We start from the raw sequence: 27,591 nt of genomic DNA, 5'->3' as shown, positions 1-27,591 counted from the left end.
GTTCCAGCAAGTTTTTCAAATTCTCAATTGTTTTAAGCATCAGCAAAGAAACGAGGAAACGTTTGCCAAATTTTCGTGGCAAGTAATTGCAATTAAAATTTACTTTTTTGTATATACAAGCGTTATTTAACGAAACTTCCTCTACCTGTCCATTTAATTCTGCCCCCGATATTGTATATAAAAGTTTTCTATCGTGAGCCATTGAACGTAAAAAAATTCACGGAATATTCAATTAGAAATTCACGTATGATCCGGTTTACGTATTCCTTTTGTTTCCGGTTTTGCGACGGGCTTGGAGAAGCAAAAAGGTCGGTCATTTGCGTAATGCCCCGTGCAAGTATCGTAATGGCCGATAAATGATTCGGTATCGATAACATACGGTTCCCTCGATATTAGGAACACGGTTTCCTAAATAGTAAAATTTCTCTTTCTTTTTCTCTCGCTTTCTCTTCGAAGCAATCAGCACGGTAAGACGCTCGAGGCTGCATGGAACCGTACGCGACGACATATTAGTGACAGATAGGGTATTAGCTGGAATTGTCGCTAAAGTCAATTTTACACGCGAGCAGTTCGATTCCATTCGTTGGAAATAATATTTTTCTCTTCTACCTCTTATTTATCTTCCTTTGGTACTAATATATTGGAGAATATAATAGCCCGATAATGGGGCAGATTCGGTTTTAAAATTATTGCTTGCTGTTGTAAGAAGCATTAGAGCGAGTGAGACTCGAGCAAATATTCTTTCCACGGTACTCTTTGGATTGTGAAATTGGATTGCGTTGTTGATTTTGAGAGATAAAAGGATATGTATTTTATATTTTAACGTCTACATCGTGTAATTAACGGTTTGACGATTGTTTTTGATTTATATTACCTTTTGTTTATACGGTTTAGATATATTTTTGTTTAAAACACTATACGTTCTTTAAATATCTGTCACAGCTTGCGAATATTACATTTCACAGCATAATAATATTAATTTACGAATAAATGGTTAGACATAAATATGAAATATCACGATGCGACGTATCAGGTATTCGATTTCACCGTGTGTATCAATTTCGTAAACCTTTTTTGAAATAAATGCTTTCATCTTTCTGTAGATCATTTTACGTATAGCGTATCGTATCAACATTGAAAATTTGAACTTTCGCGAACGATTAAAATTTTTCAGGAGTCGCATTCAATCAGATACTTCTCGTTGAAAATCGGAATAATTTCGTACATTACCGCGTACAAACATAAATAAAAGTACCAAACAGAGACGAGATACGAATATTAAAATCGGCTGTAAAAATCGAGAATTTCATATCTCTTTTCCTCTGTCATCAAAAATACTAATATTCTTCGGGATAATCGTCTCCCAAATCGTTCATTTCAAAGTCCCAAAACGATTAACGCGTATGCACGGTTTTTTACGCCTGACATCGGAAATATAAATATTTTTCATGACAAAATTATTTTTTAAATGAAAAATTCGCCCACAATGATTAAAAACACGTGTACTATTTTTCGAAAAAAAGAAAAAATAACAATAAAAAAGGTAACTGGTCAATTTCGACTGCAATTTCGAGGCTATCCAACAAATCTCTTCGTACGAACGAAACTAAAAGAGGCGATCAATCTGGATGCTGAAATATGGCGGCATTGGGAACCACGAGATGGAATAATCGAGCGAGAGCGAATTGTTCGATGGAGTAGTCGTCGCCGTCCAATTAGGCGAACCGGTAACGATCGTTTTTTCCCCCGACGAAATCTCGACAGCGCTTTATAAGCTAGGTCTGATCCTAGATTAGCGTTAATTTTGAAACGCCGGACCGATCGACCACTCGTAAGTGGATTCTTCCGACGAGTGGCGTCGTACTCGATGAGTAGGATTACGTATCAGCTCGGTGCACGACGTATAATCGAGTAACCACCAGTCTATTAGTTTGATCGAAAAGTTCTGTCCCCAAATTTGTTTCGTACTTGTTACTTTATTTCCGAATTTTTGTAAACCGCCGGTGCTTTTTTTTAAGTATTACGCGATTCAGTCACACGTGGGACCCACTTCGAGAGTCGGTTGTGGAAAAGAAAGGAAAACGTTCGTATGTCTTCGTTTATGAGACGCAACGAATTTTGCAAACAGAGCAAACTTATCGAAAATGTTGGAACACTGAGTAACAGGATCCATGGCAGGACGCTTACAGGTTTGCCTTGAAACGCAACGTGGTCATTTTCAGCTCCTTCGTAGAGGTGACTAGATAACACGAAATCGATAGAGAAAATTGCTTTTCATCGTTTTCGGATGTACGATCAGCTGCAGAAGTGGCTTGCACACGTTCACAAACATATTTCGATTTACGTAATTTGATGTTTAAAGCAACTTCTTGCGTCTGTATATTTCGTTAATGATCGTTTAAAAAATCAAGCGATGAAAATTTATATCTATTCGATAACTCTTTTTCTTTCGCGAGAACTATCTAATACCTTAGACTAGAATTTACGACAGAAGAAGGTATTTCCTGATGATAACGAGATATTCGAATACAGTCACGTTCTTCTTAAATCATTTTAGAGTAAATGCTAGACGGTTGAATGGTCTGAGAGGTGTAGAACAATGGTAGAATTTAGTAAGAAGGAAAAGTTCTAAATAAATATCAGACAGAAAGGAAGTAAAACTCGAGAGATACAGGAATATTCTGTGAAAGGAGAGAATGTATGAAATTGAAACTTCAGAAACAGTCTTGTGAGAAATATCGCGTGCCAGCCTCTCTTATCAGACATTCTTTGCCGAGTAAACTTTGAAGATGTGCCTGGAAAACATTTTTTAGATTCTGCTCGCTCGCGGATTATAACATAGAGGATTTAGCCGAGGAAATTTACAAATTAATCCGCTGATTAAATAATTTCAATGCAGTGACTCGCTTGATTAATTATACATGTGTATAATTATATTATTTCATATTCGTGCAAGGTATACAACGCGTTATAGAATAGTATTTTTTAAAACCTTGAATGATTTGAATTCTAGTTTCAAGATAAATGGTTTATCCTAAAAGTGATTTATGACGATGAAATATAACGAATCTTTTCCTTTCACTTGTTACTGATCGCTATCGCGTTTCTCTTAGTTCATTTTTATTTATTTTCGTGTAAGATTTATTTCTCTTAATTATTATCGCGAACACACAGTAGGAAAACAATTATTTTCTTTCACATAAATCACGAATTCACTAGGGAACAAACCATTTACATCGCAATTAAAATTAACAATTGAAATTTGTTTAATGGAATAGCTGAAAATTTCGTCGAATGGTTCGGTATTCTCATAACAGGCCAATGTAACGCAGGATAAGCGATAAATTCTATCCTTTCTGACCTTTGATTTCGTTCGATCAAAAAGTTCACCAACTAATTAATTTGGCAATGAATTTCCCTGAATCCAATTAAAAAAAAAAAAAAAATCGAATTACCTTTCTATGTAATATCTGCGATAATCTTTCATTATTATTATCGCAAAACCAAACGTGTTGATCGTTTTATCCGCTTTCGTATCTCTCGTCAAACAACGAGAGAAATTTCGTCGTTATATTTCATACGTCGTATAATACGACTCAAATCATCCTGATTAGTCGCATCTCTGGTTCGAATAGGCGGCCGTCAAACGCCATAAATCCGGCTCGATTCATCGCCTAATCTGTAAATTCAAAATGAGTTATTCTCTGCTGGGTAGTTGTGTATGCCTTTCTGGAACGTTGGTTGCCTGATATCCTCTCTCTACATAGATACTCGCACACACACACACACACACGTGCACACGTATAGGCACACAAGTTGGCTGAAGCGTACGAATGTGGAGTGTAAGCTGGTTGACCTTTTGACCCACAATTGGTCATCGAAATGCCAGTGTAATCGGTCATTGTTGGCAAACAGTGGAGAAGTGGTCGTAAATGGAGGAGCTGCTGAAAATTGAATTCGAAGTCGCGATTATCGATCCGCCTCTGTTGCACGCGTCTTCTCGAGGATCCTTTCAAATGGGATTGATTAACCCCGTTTGTTTCCTGAAACGATCCAGTAATTAATTCTTGTTCATTTTACAGTCTTGCCGAGTTTGACTTTGATGTTCAAAGCATCGATCTGCCACTTATATCCGCGTATGTGCGCGTTGTACGTGGATCATTAGGATTAATTTCACATTGATCAACAATGTCGACAACGTACTTTCAAGTTTGTCCGTAGCGCACTTTTCTAGTTTTATATCAAGTTTCCAAGCTCGAAAACTTAAGTCTTACAGTCTTCGCCATATTTCCATTCCACCGTGTTAATTCGTGGAAATTCCAAATTCCATCGTCGATTCGACAAACTTTCCAAACGAAGAAAACAAATTCAATAAAAGTCTAGAACGAAAACCTACCAGCAACATAAACGCGAAATCCGAAACATTCTCCAACGCCAGCCTCTAAAATTCCCACCATACTGTAATTTCCCCCAAGGATTCCAACAAATTCTCCACGCATTCAATTTGGTAAAAATCCCCGATCGATCCAATTTCACCATCCATTCTACGAAAGCGAAATAAAATTCCCAAAGCGACAACAATGGTGGAGAGAGCCGTTTGACAAACAGCGTTGGTAATTAAATCGAACATCGGTACACGGGAGGAGTCAAGCGGTTGGAACAGTTGGTAACTAATGTAAGCAATAACGTCGCTTTAAGCTGGACCTAATGACTGTAACTATGGCCAGGATTAGCCGTTAACTTGGCCGTAAACGTTTCCTTCGGGACCTTTCGACCAACACGCGGCAGCGAACCCGCGGAACATGGCTGACCGAAAATGTGGCCGCACTCGTTGCCCCAAAGTGTGAAATACGATCGCGACGGAGCACCTCTTCGAATCCTCCAGCCCCTCGTTTCCCAAGAAATACGCGACTTATACACGGTGTCCCCGTACAAATTCGATGTAAGCAAATCGCGGTTTACGAGGAATTTCACTTTCTGGCGGGAACCGAGCTGCCGATTTTCCCGTCGACGGTGTAGAATTTTCTGTAAGCTGCGAAATATGGGTGTTACAGGGGATTCGAGACGCGAGGAATTTCTATTTCGTACATTTTTGGCTCGCAGCTCGGATACTTTGTAATTGGGGTGCTGAAGCGACGAATGACGCGTGTAAGTGGCAGAGGCGGATCTTTCCACAGAATATGTAAGGACGAAAGAGTTCGCTTTTTAATATATATTTCAGTGTTGTAGATTTTCGACGTTTAGCGCTCTTACAGATTTAGAACGAATGGAAGAAGAGTTTTGCTGGGTTTGTTAAATTTATTTTACCATCGAGTGTATTTATTGTATTTACGCAATTACTTGATATAAGTTCGAGTGTTTGATATAATAAAATTCTATTTAGAATACCTGATATTAAGATAACCATGTTAAATTCAAGTCATGTAGAAAAATCCACATAAAAGGCACGCGTTGAATGTATTTGTTGTACACGGACTTGCAAGGAAGCGAGCGAACGTATCCATTAATCACACGGGACGAGGAAAATCGCGTTAACAAGCGGAAGCTCGCGGTGACAGGCGAAAGACACCTGGTAGACGGATGTAGGAATTTTTCCAGCGAGTCAGGAAATTTCATATCGATCGTGCAGCCAGATTAGCTACGCGTACACCGGTTAATTGTCGGTGTATGAAAATAGCAGGTGCCTGGTCGTGTCGACCGAGCTTCAAATTGCGAACGTTTCCGCGTTCCTAAAGAGTCACGGAAATGCGAAAACAAGCGAATCCGCGGAAACTCTACGGTCGAGTATAATATCGTCGGTTAACGTTATTATTCTGGGCCAAGAGAGTCGAGAGGGAGGAAGCGGAGCGAGTTAGCTCGGTATTGTGCAACTCGTGTCGCTTGTCGTCGGCTGGTTCGTTAAATTTTTTAATCCCATCGACGGCGCGCCCGTCCCGACGCCATTAATCTTTCACGCGTCCGGCATGCCCGATGATCGTATCTCGCGGTTCCTCGCGAATGTTTGTCGGAAGGGTGTTTCGTCGGTGATACTGGAACTTTGAAACGCGCGCAGACATTTGCAAAAGAGAGAATAAGTACGGTAGTGTTGTCAGAAAGATAGACTCTTTCTTTCTTAGATAGCTGGATTGGAATTTCGTATGGCGAATCTTTGTACGATAACGGCGATACGTGTGTGGGTTCGTCACTGATACTCGCCGATACTTGCTTAAAAAGAGAAAGTAAAATCAGTTATCAGTAAAAGCTGTGGATATTTATTTGGCGCGTTGAATCTTTATACGATAGCATCGACGCTCGTTACGCGTTATATTAACGATCGAGGAGTTTCTTTAATTGTTAATTACTCGAGTTTCTTCTCTGAATGGATTCGAAGTTGGCGGGTCATTCGTACGATAGCTAGATAGTTGAAGCTACTGCCGAGTTATTAAATTACTGTACAAAAGAAAGTTCTTACTGGCCAATTTCGCAAAGGGAAGCAAGACATCCGTGTTAGCCGGAAGAATAATCATGGTACTGCGCAAAGCTCCAAGATATATCGTTTCATTCCACTCGATAAAACTGGTAAAAAAAAAAAACTGTACTATACATTTCCCGAAGCGATATATACATATATTCGAAATATCGAGCTTACAAAGCCATCTTGCAAAATAAATCGCTTCGAACGAGTATTTTCTTTTGTTACGGCGGAAATTCGATCGATAGACGAACGAGGCTCGATCGTTGAATTTACCGCAAGCCTATAGACTATTTTTTCTGTTTCATAGAAGTTTATCAAGTTGGAAGTGTATCAAATAACGGTTACAGATCCGCTAAATTTACGAGATCGTGTGTTACTGGCAGATACAGGCATAACTCGCAGGAATACTATGGAATGTGTTTCGCAATACTGCTGACACTTGTGAGCCACGAAGAAATATTGGCAAAACTCGCGTAGAATCGTGTAGCTTCGGGCTTTACAGAAAACATTCTTCCCCGTAGGATATTCAAATTCTCTTGCTCCGCGAATTCGTTAAATTTTACGGGTTAAATGAAATAGATTATTATTATTATTCGATCTATTCTTTAGAACGCGTTTCCATGAAAATGAGCACCGACTAATGGAACGTGACCAGATGGGAAGCGATCATGATAATGTGGCGAGGTAACAGAGATTTTTAGACGAAGGTCCTGGGATTGGGTTTGCACAGTATTCGTGTTCCAATTGAATTTTTATCTTCCTCTTTTTAGAATAATTTTCGTAGCTAAAAAAGTAAAATAATTTTCATCCAACTTCCTTTTTAAATTTTTTCATTCCATAAAATACACAGCGATGTCAAACTTTCGATCAATTACGTCAAATTACTCGAGTTATTTCTTCTTTCGACTATTCCAAATGTCCGGTTACGCGAAACATCTATAAATCAAATTCCAGTTAGAAACGAATGAGATCCGAATAGCGTCTCGCTTGTGCGGATCGAGTTTGTATAATAAATAGAGGTTAAGTATATTTTGTACGAATTGCATGTATTAAATATCTGATATATCAATAGAATTGGATTAGGCCTGGTTATCGTAGAACAAAGTAGATTAAACCCGATCAGTAGTGAATTAAATCGGATTAATCTGGATTAATCTCGAAACTGGTTAGATTAGCTAGGATCTATTCTGTTTCAGGTTAGGTTAGGTCGAATCGTTTCAACATTATGTTGAGCTAGATTGAAATAGTCATACATTGTGCCGGATCCTGCTGGATTAGGTAGCCTTAGAGTGGGTTAAACTTAAATTAAGCTAGGTTGGGTTCAAACAGCTGCCTAATTTTTCACGATAATATCTAACATCCTTGCTTCGCTTGCTTCAATGATCTTGGAATAAACGTATCGTGCTATAGATTTCTCCTCAGCTTTTCTAGGAACGAATCCTGAGCGCATTCGTACGATTGAATTTGGATTTATCAAGAATTTTCAATTGAATTCGAATGAAAATGGTACATAATATGGAACTCGTATGACTATACATATATGTGTGCAATAACTCTGACGTGGTTCATCGCATGGATAGAAAACTGTCAAAGGGATAACAAAGCCTATAGATGACACACATCATCGGTGTAACTCGATCGGATCGCGAGAACCTAACATTTGTTTTCCTTAGCCATAGATCTACACGTAGCTAGCTCGACGCATTCGCCTAAATCCAACCTAACCTACAAATCCATCTTAATATAGAGAATTTCTTAGAATCGTTTTGCCATTCGCGTTTACACGGCGCCGTCGTAAAATTATATCCGCGGCTTGGAAACAATTTCTCCAGCCCACGAAACTTCTCTTTATCCGTGTCTACGTTACAGCGTATATCGATTTCCACTCGAGGCGAACGGGATCGGTTCGCCTTAAGAAGGGAATACAAAAATATGTGCTTAAGCCCTCAATCGGCCCGTCTACGTAGCGATTTACATGAGAAGACAAAAACTTGCTTTCGAGGCATCCTCTCCTTCCTTTCTACTCTCTTCTTCTCCTCTGTCTCCGTGCTTCTTCTCATCCTCGTCGCGCGAACACACTCTGCACTCTGCACGCCGAGTGCGAACGCGGCGAAAGGAAAAGCTGGCTCAGCGAGACTCGTGCGGTACTTTGCATTTTACAATGGCAAAGATATTATGTAAAGCGACTGCGCTCGCGCGCGCCACTACACACACACACACGCACACGCACACGCACATGCACTCTCTTTCTCCTTAAAACGTCCCTCGAAATTTCTTGATTTTTACGGTGCACGCGTTTGTCAATTGTTTCAGACAATGGTTCAGTTACATTCTTGTAATAGTCGTGCTAAGATTATTCCTTTTGTAGAGAGGAACGTTCGAGGATGTTCGTAAGGGGAGTTTGATTTTTACTATCTTTTCTCGTGCATAACAATTATAAAATTAAATAATACGAACAGAAACGATCGCTTTAAAATAAATCGTAAGGGAATCGAATTCTCTCAGTGAAGATTTACAAGTTTCAAAGTTCTTAGATCAATTTTTATCACCCAGTATGCAATCCCAATTACTCGCTCTTCGTCATTGTTAATCATTAGAAAAAATTCCACTGTTGATAAATTTATCTAACGCTTCCTTGGCTAACGTGAAATTCGACGTGGTTCTTTTCTGCTTGTTATTATCGATTGCTTTTATAATCACGCTCACACTATCCTCGTCTCTTTTTTCGTTTTAACCCGTGCTGCCCTCTATCTAGGGCATCACCGCTATCCCCGCCAGCCGTCTTTACACACACACTTCACCCGATCTAAAGATCCATAGATCGTTGTTTAAGTTTTATCCTCTATCCACTACAAAAGCTTTCGAACCGTACACCAGGTGACATGTATAGTAAATATAAAAACAAGAAAGAAACGCGGTGGAAAGTTGTCGTAATTTTTATAGAAAATACGCTCGTCAACGTAACAACGAATAATTAAAAGGAAAAACGAAAGGAATTCTACATGTCTGTGTGCAGTCGAAATCTAATATTTTTAATCAGTATTCACAGTGCCGATTCAAAGAACTTTTGTTTGCGATTTTTTAAAGAAACCTCCTACTGTTTTATAGATCTGTTGTTGAAACGCGCTCCAATTCCTATTAAAGTAATTGGAATGGATTCGTTCCAACTAACAAATTCGCGTTTTTCTTTCAATAAATTTATACGCGAACATTTGTTCCCGACTTCTAATGCATTGTTCTATCCATTGGTTGCTTTTCACGTAGCGTTCTGTAAAACAAAATTGTTACGGCTGCGCTCGCTCTTCTTCTAGCTTCTAGCACAGTTGAAAATACTACACAAAATATACAATAAAGTACGATACACGGTAAAAATTCAATGGACTTCACATATAGTGTAAAGTAATATATACTGCGTGACATTTTGAAGGTAACCTGTATATCGTCAAAAATATTGATCACGCGACACCTCACGAAGATCGAAACGGATTGACGATATTGCTGCGAATATCATCTGTCGTGTGTGGCTCCCTCTAGAATTTATGAAAAATAACAAATTCTAACTGATGCCAATTACACGAGCGTGCAGGCGATTTCGGCGCAGTTGTCGGAAACAATATCCCGTTGTAGAACGTTGGTGTGCAACCGATGCAAGTCCGTATCCGCGCACTTGAGCGCTTAAAACGCTCCCTTTCGCCCTTTTTTCCCCCGGTGTCACTTATCCGCCGTAACGCTTTTAGTCCCTTCCGTGTCTGTGCCTGTGTACAAAGTGTCTACACGTTGCTATTCTCTAAACTGCACGCCGTTGCATATGGAAATCCACGCAACGTCGCTTCTTACATTGCACGGACACGTTGGGGCATTTAAATTTATTTTTCCGCTGCTTCCTTTTGTCCCGTGTCCCGAGCAACGTTTACCCAAGTTTGGAACTTGCTGCACCCGTTCTTCAGCAAGGGAACGATTGTTCTTTTCTCTTTTCTTCGTATTTTTCACTCTGTCCGCCATCGGATTACCAGGAATTAGGAGACTCTTTCGTTTTACTGGTTTTATAGGTTACGTGGATGTTTGCCTGCCGTTCTGTTAACGAAGCTAATCAGGTGATTATTTCTATTACAATGTCGTGTTACAAACAACGGATATTAACGCGATAAAAATGTCAATGATCTTAGAATAGTGCTGGGAAAATAGCCTTCGATGTTCGATTTTAGTGAAACACCTGATACACGGTGATTTGTGTTTGCAACTGTGAGTTCCAATATCAAAGGTAAAGTAAAAAGTATTTGAAGACAAATATGTAAGAATGAAATATTAACAAATGGTTAAAAAAGAAAAGACTCGTTCCTCCTAAGCAATTAATTACGATCGATCGAGCAAAGTTCGAAACAATTAAACCTCCAATTAACTGGACTACGCAAATTTATCCGTTTCTTAAATTTTAATTAAGCGATCCGCTAACGAAGGCTACACTATCAGGATATATTTAGAAATTGTGTCGTGGAAAGATAAGTTGGGAACGACCAGAACTTGTTTTTGTTCCAGTGAACCGGAAGACCGGAGAAGGTACATACTTGACTTCGTTAGGGAAGTTAGGTTGCTCCCTGCTGTAGCTAAACTTTCCTCGAACTTCGATTATCCAAACTCATTGGAGAATACATTATTTGAAGAATTGATTTGTTTGAACGATCGAACGATCGGGTTACGAGTATATCGTTCGCTAACGTAATAACCTACGGTCTAAGAGAACGTTGTAAAACGAAGAGTATATAGTGAGTATATACACATACATGATCTTAACATATTTTTCAAAATCTACGCATAAACGAATCTTCTCAAAAGTTATCCGACGACGTACGAATGTTACGTACTAGCAGACTAAAACACTAAACATTGCCAAACTTCAACTACCCGAAAATCTGATCCAAAGTCCTCAGTCTCGCGAACAACCACAATCTTTCGAGTTTGCGAAAACAGGAGCCAGGCTAGGTTCCAAATAGACTCGAAACCGAGAGCAGCTCCGAGCTGTAGCAGAGTTAATGACAGGGCACGGTTGGGCCAATTATTTAACCAATTATTTACTCGGCGCAGACCGGTAAACCGGTTTTATCAGCAAGTCCTCTAACCACGGCTCGCAATGGCAAACAAGCCGTGGCGTTGCAGGTATCTCGTGTGTCTCGGGCCATGCACTCTTCTCGCCGCGTATCGATTTCTCGCGTCGTTACGTGGTACGCGTGTACACGTTACGTTCAACCAGGCCACCAGGTTATCTATACGGGCCGTTTTAACGCGGACCATTGTCCTTACTGAATCGCATTCCACAGATACTGTCAGTTTCCTGCTGTCGTTGCTCCTCTAACAACGCTATCGTTGCTCACATCGAATTCATTATGCGGTGTGTAGGTGGTTTTCATGTTGGTACCATTATGGATCTCGAAAATTTCGAGCATCTCCCCAATGGTATCTATAGGTGAGCAAAAATTGAAATCTATTTGATGGCTCAGCTTGTATTTGGGATCGACTGTCATTTCCTTTGATGTATGATGTTAGGATGATGTTAGGGGAATGACACAGAATGGCCAAGTTTACTAGAAGCGAGAAATTGTAAAACTTTGTTATTTTTTAAATTTTGTTACGTTAAATCAAGGGTGGATTCAAGAGACAAGGGACTCGTTGAATCAAGGAATTTGGCTATCTTTGGATTTCTATACTGGAAAATTAAACGAGTTGTGGATCGGTCATGGATCATAAGATTTGGTACTGTAGGATTCTTGATCGTTTCCAAAGCTACAATTTTCACATTGTGTCGTTCAAATAATTTCCAAGATTCGTTACTTAAATCGATAATTCCTTGCTCTCCTATTGATTGGGTTAAACGATACAACCTCGGAGCAGTTGAAACATCTTGCCATCTCGAACAAGCGTCGCAATTTACAACACCCAACGACCAATCTCGTCCATCCCTGAACACCAAACACTCTGCCACTATGAAAACAGGAAAAGGGAGGAAGAAAGGCCATACAGAAAAAATTCTCTCTCTCGTGCATCAGCTAGGGAAGGACTGGTGAACCTCCTCGCTCAAAGATGCATAGAATTTTCTCCGGCTGACGCCGGATGATTCAATGGGTCCATGAACAACCTTCTACGGATGGAGGAGGTTATGTGTGTCAGCCGGTTCTTCCATTGTACCAGTGCACACGTACACGCAAAAACGAAGGTCCTAGAAACACTCGTCGCGGATTTGTCATCGTAAATCGTCGGTTGGGATAATCCTAAAAGGAAGAGGGAAAAGAACGAGAGAGAGCGAGAGAGCAAGAGAGAGAGGGAGAGTGGACGGCGAGGGAGTTTTTCCGGTGCTGTCTTCAGCCGGGACACATTTCACAATTAGCTCGGTATTACGTCGACAGGATTAAAGGCGCACGACGGAAGGTTGCCGTGTGTCTGGTATTCTTGACGCCTGGCGCGTTATTTATGTGCCAGTCCCTAATTAAGTTCAGCCTGTAATCGCCCTAATCCACTTTGCCTGGGAGAACGCTTCCGATTCTTAAGTGCGATCTCTTAGTCGACCCCTGTTCTATTTGTACACGTGTCTTCGATATTGTTTGTCGAAAACCTACGATCGTGTTCTTGGTCCGACTTTGATTCTAATTGCATCGACTATAACGCTTTACGACGATCGTTTATTATATTCGCATACAACTGCTGCATAGAGCCTGTTGTACGGCTACAACATCATACGTGGCTCGCAAGCGTGCGTGGGACGTAAATATCGACTGGGAGCTTTGTATTCATTGCAATATTCAGAAGTTTGGTAATGATATTAGGAAGTTTGGTAATCTGTTAGTTCGTTATCACCCTTCTCTCTATTCGTGTTAGATCTGGCCCCCTGGATTTTGTACTTCATTCGAGGCTGCGTCTACCCATGGTTTCGCGTCTAGCTGACGTTTTATTTGCTCCCAGTGCGAAGTTGTAACGTACGTGACTCTTGGATTGTAAGGGGCTTGTTCTTATTGCATCTGGGACCTTGTTCCAACCCCGTTTTACACTTTGCACTTCCGCCACGCTTCAGAATCGTAATTTCTGATGCCGCTTTACCTTTGCTTACACGTTCCGTTAAAATTCCTCCAGTCACTTTATTATTTTCCACTTTGATGTGTTATTACCTTAATCCTCTTCTTCGATTCGTCGGTATTCGACGATCACGAGGTTCGAAATTTATCTTTTCGCATCTTTGTTCGCATCTTTTGTTTCAAACGGTTAATAATCAAAGTAAAGCGAAAGGTCCTCGCGAATACTTTATCAGAGTTTCTTCGATTGGTGGTTTCGGCCAGATTTCTCCGTACCAGATTTTTATGTCGACTCCTGCGGTCGTTTCCTCGAGAATCCAGGAGATTCTCGGAGATGCGACGCGAGGTAGGATTCTTTCATTTCGCATCCGCGCGTCCGAAAGTTCGTTTCAGCCGCAACTCCGAGCTTTTGCATAAACGCGAACTCGCGACCGGAAACGTTTCAATATCGCGGCAAGTTGTAGAACTAATATTCCCCGCTGTGTGTACGTAGAGAGCATGGAGCTCATATATTTACCGTGACACAATTTTGGTAAATAGAAACGATGGAACGTGTAATGGAAGGATCGCGAGTTCCCTTCGAGAATCGATTCGGACTCTTGTTTAAACTGTTCGGAAACGTTCTTCGCTAAAGTTTCCTGTCTTTCTATCTGTTACTTCCTGCAGCGGATGCCCGCTGGGCGTAAAGTTGTTTTATGTAACGAATAAATCGAATTTGTCAGCTTCGAGTGTCCCCTGTACTCTTCGATATATGAAATTTTTTGACGAAAGGTGGAGGAAGAAACGAAGAGCGAAACAAGAAAATTAGAAAACAGTAAATTGAACAGCGTGTACTTGGTTCTAGAGACACGGGGATTATTGCAAATTGTAATGTATATCGTTGGAGATGTATTACTTGCAGCGGACGGATAAATATTTCAGTGAATTATCGTTCGATATAAGCGAAACGATATTAATCGATGGAAGAGTCGTTTCGCCATGCAGACCCGAGGGATTGACGTTCAATTTTTAGAGGTGTACGAGAACAGACTCGATAATTAATTCGATCAGATCAGTCCATAAATCGGCCCGTAATTTCCTGTCGTAAATGTTCGATGTCCGCGGAAGTTTGCCGAGGATGATTAAGTGTACACAGTCATTTAATATAGGCGCCTGCTTTGCTTTATTAATCTTTCATCATTCCCTGTTCCGTTCGCTTCGTTTTTCCTTTGTTCTTAGACCCTGCGAGCCGAACTATTATAAATTTAAGCTTACACGAAACCTTATGATTCTATGCTCGACTTTCCTCCGATAAAAAGCATCGAAAATCAAGAGTAAAGGTTCGATAATCGTTTTCTTTAATATTGGATCGATATTCGCCTGGCCTTTGAACCGAAGGACGGCCAATATCTATCGCGAAACACGCATGGAGGATAAATCTGAAAGGCTGTTAATAGGATTTACGGGCGTATTGTGTGCCATAAAGCTAATAGAAACTTGTCATACGGATCAAAGAGGAGACTGGGAAAGATGAAAGAAACCTTGACAAAGATGAAAGATAAATTGGCTTCGTGTTAAAACAAACCCATCGCCGGTGCCCTTCAAAACCGTGGAATTAATAGAAACGACCTGGCATTTTTCTACCTTGACAAACTTGAATTTACAAGACAGCTTTACCTGTCGTGGTATTGGATTTGAACGAGAGGTTTTGTACATTCTTTAACCACCGTACCACTATCACGTCGTGTTGTTAATTGCCACCAGCAATTAAATATACTTTCTAGCGTTAAGAATTCGGATAAAGATGTCGATGATGCGTTACCGTGAGTTCTTAAATAATAGCGATGTACATACGTGGATCAATTTATCCAAATCTAATTTCACATGAAACGTACGCGTCGATGAAACAAATTAAAAACCCGAATGAAGGTAACTCTAACAACTCTGAATTCAAAGATGACGAACACGTACATAGTTCTATTTATTCAAACATACGTTCGACAAGCACAAACGTGCTGGTTAATGAAATTTCATCGAATATTACGAGGATGAGCGAAAAATTCATGAATTGAAATGCTGACAAACGTTGGCGTAAATTCAGAGACTGATACAACCGCTTCGAATTCATTTTACAGTAGTCACTTCCCCATTTAAAATGCCTGAAAGCAACAATTATCCCGTAGCTGGCTGACAGCATGAAAAGGCTACTATCCCCGGTCCACGAAACTTCACCCGGTCTTTCTATTCTCCTCCCCTTTTTCTCGAAACTGCCATACGCATTCCTAACCTCCCTTTTATGCCAGAGTTTTACTGGGAAAGGAATGACCTCGCTATCCTTAACAAAGAATGTGTGTGGCTTACAACTGAAGGCTGTGGCAGAGCCGGGATTGAAGGCGCGTCTGCATGAAAGCTGCTGCCATTTACTCGGCGAACATCTCAGAAACCGCGCGTCGAACGGACGCAAAACGTCCCTCTGAAACTGTCTACCTATGCGTGTGTTAGTGTTTGTTCGTGTATGTTCGAGCATGCGTGGAAAGAAACTTCCTACTACGTGTTCATTTTACGTTTCCATTTGCAGTTGCGGTATTATGCTTTCTCTCATTTTTTGTTTCAGGTGAGTCATTGGAGCCATAATTAAGCCACCATTGTATCGGGCTGTAAGGTATGAAATGTTCGTTTCCTCGAATTAATCTTTTAACGTTAGTAGTATTATTAGCGAAATTCTAAGAGTCGCGAGTTACGAATTGGTACCGTTGCAAGTTGTCACACGCGAGTGTACATCAGAGATACGATATTGAGCAAAGAATCAAATTCTATGAATTACGGAGTACCTGATTGTTCGATTATATTTGATAAATAGATTATAAAATAGTACGGAGAAACGACGTAACGTAATAAAGAATTTGAAGCATTCGAACGAGCATTACATGTGTTACGACCTAATATATTTGGTCCAGATGACGTTCTACGGATCATCGAAGGTTACCTCGATGAGTCACTCGCGATTATGAAGCAGCTAGAGGTTAGAATTTGAATATCAATGAGAAAAAGTGGAAGATTGAACGTTGCAGTAGATTATACGGCGTGTGAGGTTTCCAGATGGCCATTGACCGAGGTAAATAGGCGGCCATCGGGATTAAGTTTCTATGGGGGATAATTCTGACATGGGGATCCTGAAAGAGTCTTTAAAACTGGTTTTAACTGATCTTTGACTACCTGGTTCGACCCGATTCAGCGATCGAATCGTTCCATTCTTCGTAGGGATAGATTCTTACCGCGAGTTCGAAGCAGCCACTAGAGAAAATTTATTTATCGATTAGAAAACGTCTTAAAGGAAACACGATGTATAGCGTTTAAGGGTTTTTATTCTTCCGGTTTACAGTTTTCGCGATGTTAGAATTATTCTCAGTTCCTTTTCAAGTTTATACTCGTTGACATATTTTTATACAAAGTCAGCATCAAAAAGAAAAAAAGAAAAAAAAGTAAAAAAGCCCCAAAAATATCTGTTCTACCAATTGCGAGAAAAGATTACGTAAGGACAAGTAGAAACGTAACCACTGCGAAAAGGATATAAAGGATATAAACTCCACAGCGAAGGTGGAGTACTTTTTCCCGTCATTTAATCAAATTTCCGGGCTGAAATTCGAGTATTGATTCGCGTTGCCGTTTAATCGACGTGTTCTAACGTCGAACGAGGCGGTTTCCGGCCGCGTAACGAGATTCGAATCGTTTGTATATCGGTGCAACAACGAACAGGTAGGGGCTACAGTACGGGCAATATTCCAGCCAGCGTGCTAATGTATTTTTAATACGTTTCCCCGGCGATTAATCAGACGGCGTGTGGCCGGCCGTGTGTTTTTAATGTTCGACGCAAACACCGGCCACCCTTTCATGCCCGGTGAAAATTTAAATAAGCCGCACCAGCGAACGCCACCGGAGATAAAGAAAATTGGCAGGAAAAGGGAGAATCGTAAAAGCGTTACAAATCGTGTTCCCTATGCATTCTCTTCCTTCCCTTTTTTTTGCCAGTTGAACGTTCAATATTTTTGCCCGATTATAATTCACAAACTGTCGGGTTTTCATATTCTGGAATTATTCGGTTATATTGATTATTCTTTTTTTTTCTTTTTTTTTCTTTTTTTTTTGGAAATTCATTAAATCGAACTATTTGGAATTGCGTAAGGTGGCTTCTCTTGAAGAAATAATTGAGAGTTAGGTTCAGTGATGTACTGAAAATGAAATATTTTGTTAACGTTATTCCGAAGAAAATAAGTTTCCAATAAAATTGAAATAAAATACGGCTACTGACATTCCTCATAAAATCTCCATCGTTATTGACCTACATGGGTATTGACAAAATTAAGTTTAATATACTGGAATCGTTCAATGATCCATAGAGATTTGCAATTATCTAGGTGTTTATCTTAAGCGTTTAATTTCTGTACATATTTTCACATAATTTATTTTCAACTATGTCAGTTATATAATGATGGTCGGAAAATATTGCGAGTATATTGATATTCAAAAGGTGTGTCTACAAGTGCTCCAATACTTTCGTAAGCCGCTATAGCCGCGTTACTTGTTTCTATCTCACGCTCTTCGTTCGCCATATCCACAGACCGCTCTGTTGGCACAAAACAGGGGACAAAAAGAGGAAAGAAGACAGTCCAGTCCGCGTGAAACAATAATTCCCCGAACGGGGGTGGTTTTTTCCGCGGCTGGAACGCCAGAGGAGGCCATTTAACCGCGTTGTAACCGGTGGCTTTAATCTGCGCTGACGGGGTGCGGCTCATTAGATGCGATTAGTCTGCAAGCAGACACGCTCCTTTATGTCCACACGTACATGCTTACGCAGGTACACGTAGACGCGCGAATAACCAGCGCAAACTGCTCGGCTGTCCCCATCAGGATTCAAGCGGCGTGTGTCCTCTGTTGCACACGAGAGTCTGTGTATTTGCCCGCCTGTAAATCTATAGACGTACACTAGTCGAGTGTGCATTTCTCTATACGCGTGTATGTACATTAATGTTCGCAAGTATTTGGCCGTTCTGCTCGATCCGTGGAAATAGCATTTTCAAATCGAAGCAAAGTGCAGTCACATGCAAATTAACGACGAATAAATTAGTCGTTGCGTATCGGTTTTTAAAAATCAATTTCGACAAAGATATAATTAAACTATAGTACGTTGTGACTTGATACATTTGTAGACATTTAAAAGGTGGAAAAATGTATAGAACGTGCTGAGTACGAATATCGAATATACAAGATAAAGGTAATTAGAATATTCAGCGGGTGAAGAAGAAAATTGGAGAATCCGAAGACAAAGACTTTCGCATCGTTTAGTATCATCTTAATTACATTTTCGAAAATAATCGACCGTTCAGACACCTTTGAAAGATAATACAGCCAGTTCGCGTGAATTGGTGATTATATGTACATGTGAGAATGGATAATAACGCGCATGAGAGTACGAGGCAGTCGTCTTGCATGGGCACTGTCAGCAGATTCGGTGACAATGAGGATGCGCTTTTAATAAATTGCCAGCTTCCAGCATGCACGATTTCCGGCCTCCTGCTCCTACCTCCATGAACATTCTGCGTGTAGAAGTGACGTTTAATGGCTGGGGATTAATGGGGTGCAGGTGCGCCACGGGGATGCCGCGAGCTGCGAATTGCTGGGGGACTTTTAGGTGACGAGGCTCTTATTTGGCAAAGCGATTAATGGTTGCGTTGGTGGCTGGTTTCCGAGGTCGAGCATTCGATTTTGAAGAAGTTTGTTATGGCAAGGAAGAAAGTTACGAAGATAGAAAAATGGGAAATAGGAACTTTGCGTTTAACTTACGAGGGATAGGATAATCAAAGGATTATTTAAGAGATAAATTTCATTCTCATCCGTTATTTAGTTAATATACGAGCAGTCGGTGAGCTAAGAAAAAATACTTAATCCAACTGGATTATATTCCAAAGTCATGGTACGTTTTCATGACTTAAAAAAAATATGACGAAGCTTTTAGAACGATGAACGCAAAGCACTGTTTTACGAAAAATGCCAGCGAATCGACTTACGCTACTGTTTAACCTTCCAATTAATCCATGGCCCTAAATTAATCCTTCTGGTATAACACCATGTTTCCGTTTTCGTAAACGGTTCAACAGCATCAACGCCATTCATCCTATCCAGAATTCTTCGAAAGCTGGTGTTCACGGCAATTTGCATTTCATTAATGTCGCGCCTTGTCCCGTTTAACGACGCAGCCGAGTCGAGAGAACAGCACCCGCGCACAATTAAAAGTTGAGGCCGACCAGCATATTTGCATATGGTGTAAAAACTCGTTGTTACATGGCTCGCGTGACGCACGAAGGATCAAGAAAAGTCCCTTGTATTTCCGAGTTTTAATACCATTGGTCCACGGAAATACTACTTTAACTAGTTTATGCCGTGGATACGTGCGTCGGTGAGCTACGCGACTTCGTAAGCATAAATAACATGCGTTGGTTGATTTGTCACGGTGAAATATTGGCAATGAAAATTCACAATAATAGAGAAAGTGGCAGAAATTGTTTTAATATGTAACATCACAATGAAAATTTCGAAAAATTATTTTTCAAACTATCCGTTATTGGCAAATATTATGTTAAAATACTACACTCTCGTTAAACGTAGATTAACAAACGTAAACCAATGGCATGAAACTCAAGTACCAGGAAACGCTTTGCAACGTTAATCTCCGATTTAAATAATATAAGAAACGAATACGAAAAGCAGGAAAAATAATCTACGAAACGTTGCTAACTCATCCAGTACTTACATCGCATTAAACATTTTACTTATTTAATTATTCGACTCTGCTCTGTTTCAACTTTCTCACTTTCGTCTTCTTTCAAACTTTCTCTCAACTCTAAACAACTACATCGTTGCTTGATTCTTCCAATTATGGCTTCGAAACTCTTTAAAACACCATACATCCCAGTCGTAAAGACCAATTGGACGATGGTAACCCGAGACCATAAAAGTCACGAATCAACTCTAACTGGGATCATTTAACTAGGATGGTGAAGTTCGTGGTTGAAAGTGATTAATCTCGTCGAACGACCGCGTTCCTGACGTGTATGCTAGTTACGAGGTTCGCGGGGGCGCCCGAGTCGCCGTGAAAAACCGTGTGCCCAGAGGAAAAAAAAAGCAAGAACGGAAACGGGAGGGCGCGTCGAGGCGAGCACAGCTTCGAATTCGTGTTTTTCACGCTTCTACAAGAACGCGACAGTCATAAAGCAAGCGGAATGGTGCGAGAACACGTGTATCGTGACGTGATTTTCAGCTGGCTGTTGTGAATGACCGAGACGTTTCTCCGCTGCGTGGGTTGGCTTGTTCCTTTTATCGTAAACTTGGAATACGAGATCTCCTCTTGCTTGTCCGATCCGATTCCTGCCTTTTAACAAATTTCTTCCTAGGCATTTTGTTGCTCTTATTTGCGTTCGTTCCTCTGGATGATCTGGTGTATTTTTGTTCGATACACCTGCGCAATCGTATCCTTGATATTTAGAAAGTTACATATAAAAATTGAGAGTTCGGTTTTGGCGTTTCTCCTCTGGATATCAATTACCAGTGACGTTAATCAAAATTGACGATAACGGGAAATGACCAAAAATATTCCGACTCGCACAATGGTTCTCAGCAACAAAAAAGAATTCTATTCTCGACGATAGTTGCCAGTAATCAAGAAAATTTTCTCGTTATACCGCGATCTTCTGAAATTTGAGTTATTACTGTTACGATGCCTGAATGTGACTCATTGTATTCTAGAAAACGTCATAATAAAAGTAATATTCCAATGTATCTTGGTTAACGCAATAAAGATGACAAACAACCAGTGTTGATGATCACCGGCGAATAATCCACGAGGACAGACTGTTCTTAAATCACGCCGCTAGCTAAACGAAATTTCCAGAGCTGTGCTGGAATTCTGCGGTTTCCGCGCGGCCTGCAACACCGCCGGTAAATTCTCTCATTTCGTCGGGCTTCTTGTTATCCTTCCGCTCTCTTTCAGCGTTCTCTATTTCTCTTTCTCTCTCTCCCTCTCTCTTTCTCCCTCTCTCTGTCTCTGTGGCTCTGTTTCTCTGCCTCTTGCTCGCCGGCTTGTCACCAGAAAGCTTCATTATCCCGGGACAGATGACGAGTAAACGTTCGCTTAATGAAATCTTCGCAGTGATTTTACAAGGGAAGTTCCGCGAACCGGAAGAAGGTGGCGTGCAGAGAAAGACGGTCGAATAGCAGTTCCAACCTCTCCATCTTGAAGTACGTTTGTATAGACGACATTTCGGGGCAACGGTTTTCCAGATTCCGGAAACTGGCGATCGGAGCAAGCGAACGCTTGGAAATCAAGCGGAAATACGCTTGGAACACTCGTTGATTACTACGTGCACCATGTTTTCGAAGTTGTTCTTACTAGCCTTTAGCAACGGTTGACGTTAGATTATCTGGTTATCGGTAATAAAGGATTCAAAGATTAATAGCACGATAAAGTTTATCCGTCGGATATTGAGGATTTTTCTTTATTTTTCGAAAGACGGTATGCAATAGTCGCGATCCGGACAAAGTAATACTTTGCTACTGGTAGTGTGGCACTTTAGCGTTCGTAAATTGTCCACAAAATATGCGTATAAAGGATAATAATCTGGTATACTTGTAAAGGACAACTAGGAAAAGTATTCGAATAGCTTTGTGCGTCGCTCCTTCTGCCTTATCTTTTAATAGAAAAATCCAACACAGATTACATGAAGTAGAAATCGTAAAAAGGCGTCTCTTATTTCAAGTAGCCATCCTTCTCGCGAGACACGTGTTTTCGACACGGTTCTTATTTTAACACGTTCGGAATCTCAAACTTCGTAAATCAACTGGCAGTAAATTTGTCAGTCTTTCGACGGGCGAGCTCCTTCCTCGTTGGTCTACGGTGTACGCGAACGGCCAACGCGACGCTGGACGTTCGGAACACTTAAAATTGTAAAGGTTATTCCGGAAGGAAGGTAGCCGCTAGGTCCGCGACACCGTAGGTCGCAAGATATTGAAATAATTTATGTCGGTCAATTTCTGCCGCCGCGACCCTGGCCTGAATCTTTCATAAGGTCGTTCCGCGCTAGAATGCAATCGCTGCACCACGTTGAATTTTAAATAATGAAGTTCAGATTACATCCGCAAAGGGAGTTAAACCCTGTAATAAACCGGAAGGCAAGTTCTCCGCGTAATTCATCCGAGCTTCGTCTCGATCTGGAACTTCGTATCGCGCTTCCCACGATCCTATCCTTCGCACACACGTTATAGCTGATATCAAAGAGGAATGAAAAATCAGAAGGAATCGCTACTGCTGCTATCCGTTCGCTTATTCCATTTTAGCGTAATTATTCTCGGCGACGAAAGTGTGCGGAGATAGAAACCATCACAGATTACGACGGATTAGATAACGTAATTTGCATCTGTTGCACTGTTTGTTAGATTCCTGCCGATTGTCCATCAATTTATAATATTACAACGGCGTATGTTCGAGACAGCCGCTCGTACTATTGCGCGTATATAATAATTTTTTATCGGATATACGTCTACGTTTGCAATACGCGCGCGCTTATAATTTTTATCTATTTTCGGATGAATTTTAAATTTTAGTATTGCAACCGCGATGGCCGTGACTCGTTATAAATATGGCTCATAATACTCCAGAAAGTTTTAAACACGTTTGTTAAATATTTTTAACGCAGATAATATATCGGTGCGAAAATTTTCTATCGTAAACGTTCAAACAGTATCGCGAGCGACTGTACGTAATCTCCGAGCTGGTTTCCGCTATCCCGCGTTTAAGATACACGTTAGATGCTGTACAGTGTCTTCTATATCGGCGAGTCCACTAGCAAGTTCCGGGTAGAACGCACCGCCCTTTTCCCTATTCTATGCTAAAGTCTCTGTTTCTTCCATTTAATTAGAAGACTAGAAGAAGAGCGGAGACGCAGCAAGCTGCTTTTAACAATAATCCGACGCTAAGCTCGGCACTCGAAAGCAACAGATAGTTAGAAAAAAGGATAGTACATAAGGATTGTGAGCGAGAAGTAGCGGAAGACGAACGAAATCACGCCGGAGGCGAGGGATTACGTCGCTGCGTAAACACCAAGTTACTTCAATTAAACCTCCGCTGGCACAACGAGTCCCAAGCTATTTAACACCCTGTTCAGGCGGATGGAAAATTAAGATCGACTGGCTGCACTGTCCTGGGAAGGGAAACTTCGTCTGGGGATCGCCGGCTATTCAAACAACTTCCGAATTATTCGACGATTTATCCGACCTCTCGCTTCCAGACGTGTTTTAAACGAATCTAACCTAAACTGTGTCATTTAAAATCGCGATCGAATCAGCAATCTGTCCAATCAGTGGACCAAGAGGTGAAACAGCCTTGATTGGAACAGTTTTTGAATTGTTCGACGATTCGTTAGATCTCGCAGGCTTCTGTCATACTTCGAACGATCCCAAGTCGCGACCTAATCTAAATCGTGTCATTTGGTATCGCGATTTAATCAAAAATCGTTTCGATCAGTCAGTGGATCATTTTTGCCTGTATAAAATTTTATTCCGTGTTATTACACCTTATATGAGATATGTAGCAAATTTTACATAAACTAGCTTTACGAACGTATAAGTTGGATAATTTTTTTTTATTAATTTGGATATCGAAGTCGAGTGAAACATTCGGCGTATTATTTAGACGTTCAGTTGGAGTGAAACAGCTTCGTATAACACGGGGGTTAATCAGAGTTAACCTGCATACCTCCTCCGACAATTCCTCGTTCTAACCACAGACTTTGCCACTCCAGTTCCGAAATAAACGTGTACGTCCCCGAAACATTTCCGTGGCTTCGAGGATAACGAGGGTAAACGCGATTTCCCAGAGCTACAGGGTGGAAAGATCCATCGAAAAACAGGCTTACTATAGTATATCGTCTCTAAACCTTGCTCTTATCGCGGGACTAAGCCCAGGCTAGCCGAAAGGACATAACCTTCGTTGACCCAGAGGGCAATCTTTTATTAAATCCCACCCCTGGACACTCCTTTCTGCTGGCTCGATCCCTTTTCACTAGCTTGGAGTAATCAGAACCTGATTTCCAGATGATTAACGACATACGTCTCTCCTAGCCCCTTAATAAATTTTAAGATTGTCTTATAAAAACATCATTGACAATAAGTAGATTACGGATATTTCTGCATTTGTTGTTCCTTTTTAATCGTCAAAATAATCTTACGATTTGATCGCGACAGCTCTGTTGGAATAATGTTAAACATCGAGCGTGTTTAAGTCACGCGTCCCATTAAATGCATAAACTTATAAACTTAACGATCAACTAGAAATAACGAGATCGAATCTTGTAAGACGAGATAAAGAAGGAGAATAGACACGTGTAATTGACGAGGTTAGATTTATCACGTATATATTTAACGCGACGATAGGTAGGACGCGTGGCCGAATCGTAAAAGTGGCGACCGTTCATGGCATGATTCATCAGGCCGGTAGTTTCAGCGGTAGTTTCTGCTACTGAAATCTTCTGTCCCCTCGATTGGTCTCCAGCGTCTCATCTAATCCAACTTAATCAAGTGACACACTCCCAATGCGTGTTCTCATGCAATTTATTGGGAACGTGATGTTATTAGTGGGTTGACATTCGACTTGTATATTCTTAGACAGTTTCACTTCTATTCGATTGCTTTAGGTGTTAACCTCAATAACTCGGAGAGTTATCTCTTCTTCGTACCGAGTCATTGAAATTAATACTCTTGTAAATTGGTACTCGGCAGATCGTCGACATGGTGGTGTTTAAGAATCTAGGGAAAGAGATTCGAACCCAGCCAAACATAAGCCACTCCCCTGGCCCAGAAGAAACAGTCACGAACGACTAATCACGGTTCATAGATCCTTGAGCGGTGCGTGACTCTCTGAAACGTTCCCGAAAGAAAGACTTAATCGACGGTTAATTGATTCGCGTAAACATGCCCCGGGGAACAAGTAGCACTCCTCTCTTCCTCTCTTTCTCTCTCCCTTATACATTTGCGTCAAGGGCACTCGTGGAGGCAATTACTCGCTACTAATGAGCAACGTTGCCGGGGCGCAATCGATAGCGCGTCAAACAAGTCAAACTCCGCCGGTATAAGCGGAAGTTAAGTCGAACGAATAGGAGGTTGGGGCTCGAGAGAACGATGGGTTAGGGAATCGAACCGAGAGAGAGTACGAAAAGAGAGAGAGAGAGAGCAGGTAGCTTCGGAAGCAAATGAACCGAGTCTTCCCCAAATGCCGTTGTCCTTTCATCCGCCCTGATTCCAGCTGGCATTGAACTGCACACGGGGAAATCTGATCCCCCGAAGGGGCGAGATTTAGATTGTCGCGTTGCAGGGTGAGGGCCACCAGCCAGGACAACGGTATTAGACAAGTTGTTTGATGATCCGGCAAATTCGAACAGCGATATCCCTCTTGTAATTTCACCTGCTACCACCTCCGCTGGCTGCTCTATCTGATTACGCCGCTTTCCTTACTGGGTTTACCGCTTTTTGGGAAAGGGTTAGGATCGTTTGCTCCCTTGCGATACAAATTGATTTTCTTTTTTCACGGTTAGATAGGAAATGGTTGTTGATCTTTTCAACCGATTGGCGGACGTTGAGGAAAACATTTCGGGTGTTTGGCTTAGTGCGGGGATTTTTGACGATCGATTGTTCAAACGATACGATTGTTCGTGATTTTAATAGATGGACGAATGTTGAGGTAAATATCTTGGGTATTTGGGTAATTTTATTAATGGTTTACTGTATCGAGAATATCGATGAGATATCGACAAGTAGCGTTTAATTAAAGACGCAAAATGGATAAGACGGAATGTGGTTAGGACGAGGCTGTAACAAGTGACGGTAAAATCGGGATGAATAGAGATTGGAAAGATGCAGTTGCTAACCAGATGCGGTAGAAAATTATCCCCTTCTTTGGGAAAGATCGGGACGAAGGATCGAGGGTTCTTATGTCGCTTTCAAGATAGAAATCCTCTTTTGAAAATTTCTTTTTTAACGCGCCGTGGATTATATCGTCTACACCTGCTTTGACTTCCTCATGGTAATTCGATGGCCATCAAAGGAAATGTGTTAAGTAGCAAATAATTTCATTTTCCCTGTCTGTTCTTCGATTATACGCTATGCCAATTAATATCCACTCTTTGTCATCTCTCTTACTTGGAAATAGTGCTCCTTGAAAATCGTCGAATTGATATTTGAGAATTCAACAAATTCGAATCAGAATCTTGCGATTACGATCGATTATTAATTCAAAATTTTTAAATTAATTTTATCATTTTAAACCAAACTCTATTTTATTAATATTATTTATACCATATTATTTGATATGTATGTACCAATAATTAAACCCACAGACAAAATTCGCTTTTCAATTTCAAAGTAGCTTTACGATTAATCACAAATTCCATGAAAATTCTTTGACAATAAAAACGGCAGCTTTCACTAAGAATTTCTACGCTTGAACGTCTAGTGGTAATTAATTCTTAGTGACATGCAAGCGACAACGAGCTCCAACTAAATTTATGCGATATGAGAGATATAGGAATGGTGGGTGATTCGTTATCGAGATTTTAATTCCGACTCTTAACTCCAACCGTGATGTATCGCGTTTTAAATCCGAGTTTAGACATGGTACGCGAACCATATATAAAGGCGAGCACGCATATGACCCTTTCCCCCAAGGCGGAAGCAATTTTTTCAGATTTAGCGAAATAGTCACCTGGCTCGCCGTGTTTCACGTAGGATTTTGTGACCTGCAGATAATCAGTTCTCGGAAAGGACATATTGACGATTGAGATTGGGGACGTTGAAGAGTGATAGTCCGTTTCAATGTTTGCATTTTTGTGCGGATTTTCTGATACAATCGAGAGAATTATTGTCACGAGCTATCGCGCGACGAAAATGTTGGAACCTATATTCACCAAGATCTCCGAGGTCTCAAGAAGTAGCAAATTCAAAATTGCCTCAGCTTGCAAAGCAAATTTTCAAAAAGAGCTGTATGACGGGAGAAAGGGA

At 40.8% G+C, this 27,591-nt stretch overlaps 1 protein-coding gene across 5 annotated transcripts in view; it reads left to right on the top strand.

The window, feature by feature from the left end:
• The window catches only part of LOC126925343 (uncharacterized), a 316,899-nt gene that overhangs the window by 11,939 nt on the left and 277,369 nt on the right, over positions 1-27,591 (top strand). For 2 of the 5 annotated variants that reach the window (XM_050740787.1, XM_050740782.1), the window contains exon 2: positions 16,106-16,153. The exons of the other annotated variants lie outside the window; for them this stretch is intronic. The gene's annotated coding sequence lies outside the window, so the exon portion shown is untranslated. The remainder of the gene's footprint in view (positions 1-16,105; positions 16,154-27,591) is intronic. 5 annotated transcript variants of the gene reach the window in all.

The sequence above is a fragment of the Bombus affinis genome, chromosome 16, assembly GCF_024516045.1.
Source record: "Bombus affinis isolate iyBomAffi1 chromosome 16, iyBomAffi1.2, whole genome shotgun sequence".
NCBI lineage: Eukaryota > Metazoa > Arthropoda > Insecta > Hymenoptera > Apidae > Bombus > Bombus affinis.
Note: the sequence above shows the minus strand (reverse complement) of the source record. Positions and strands in the feature narration are given on the sequence as shown.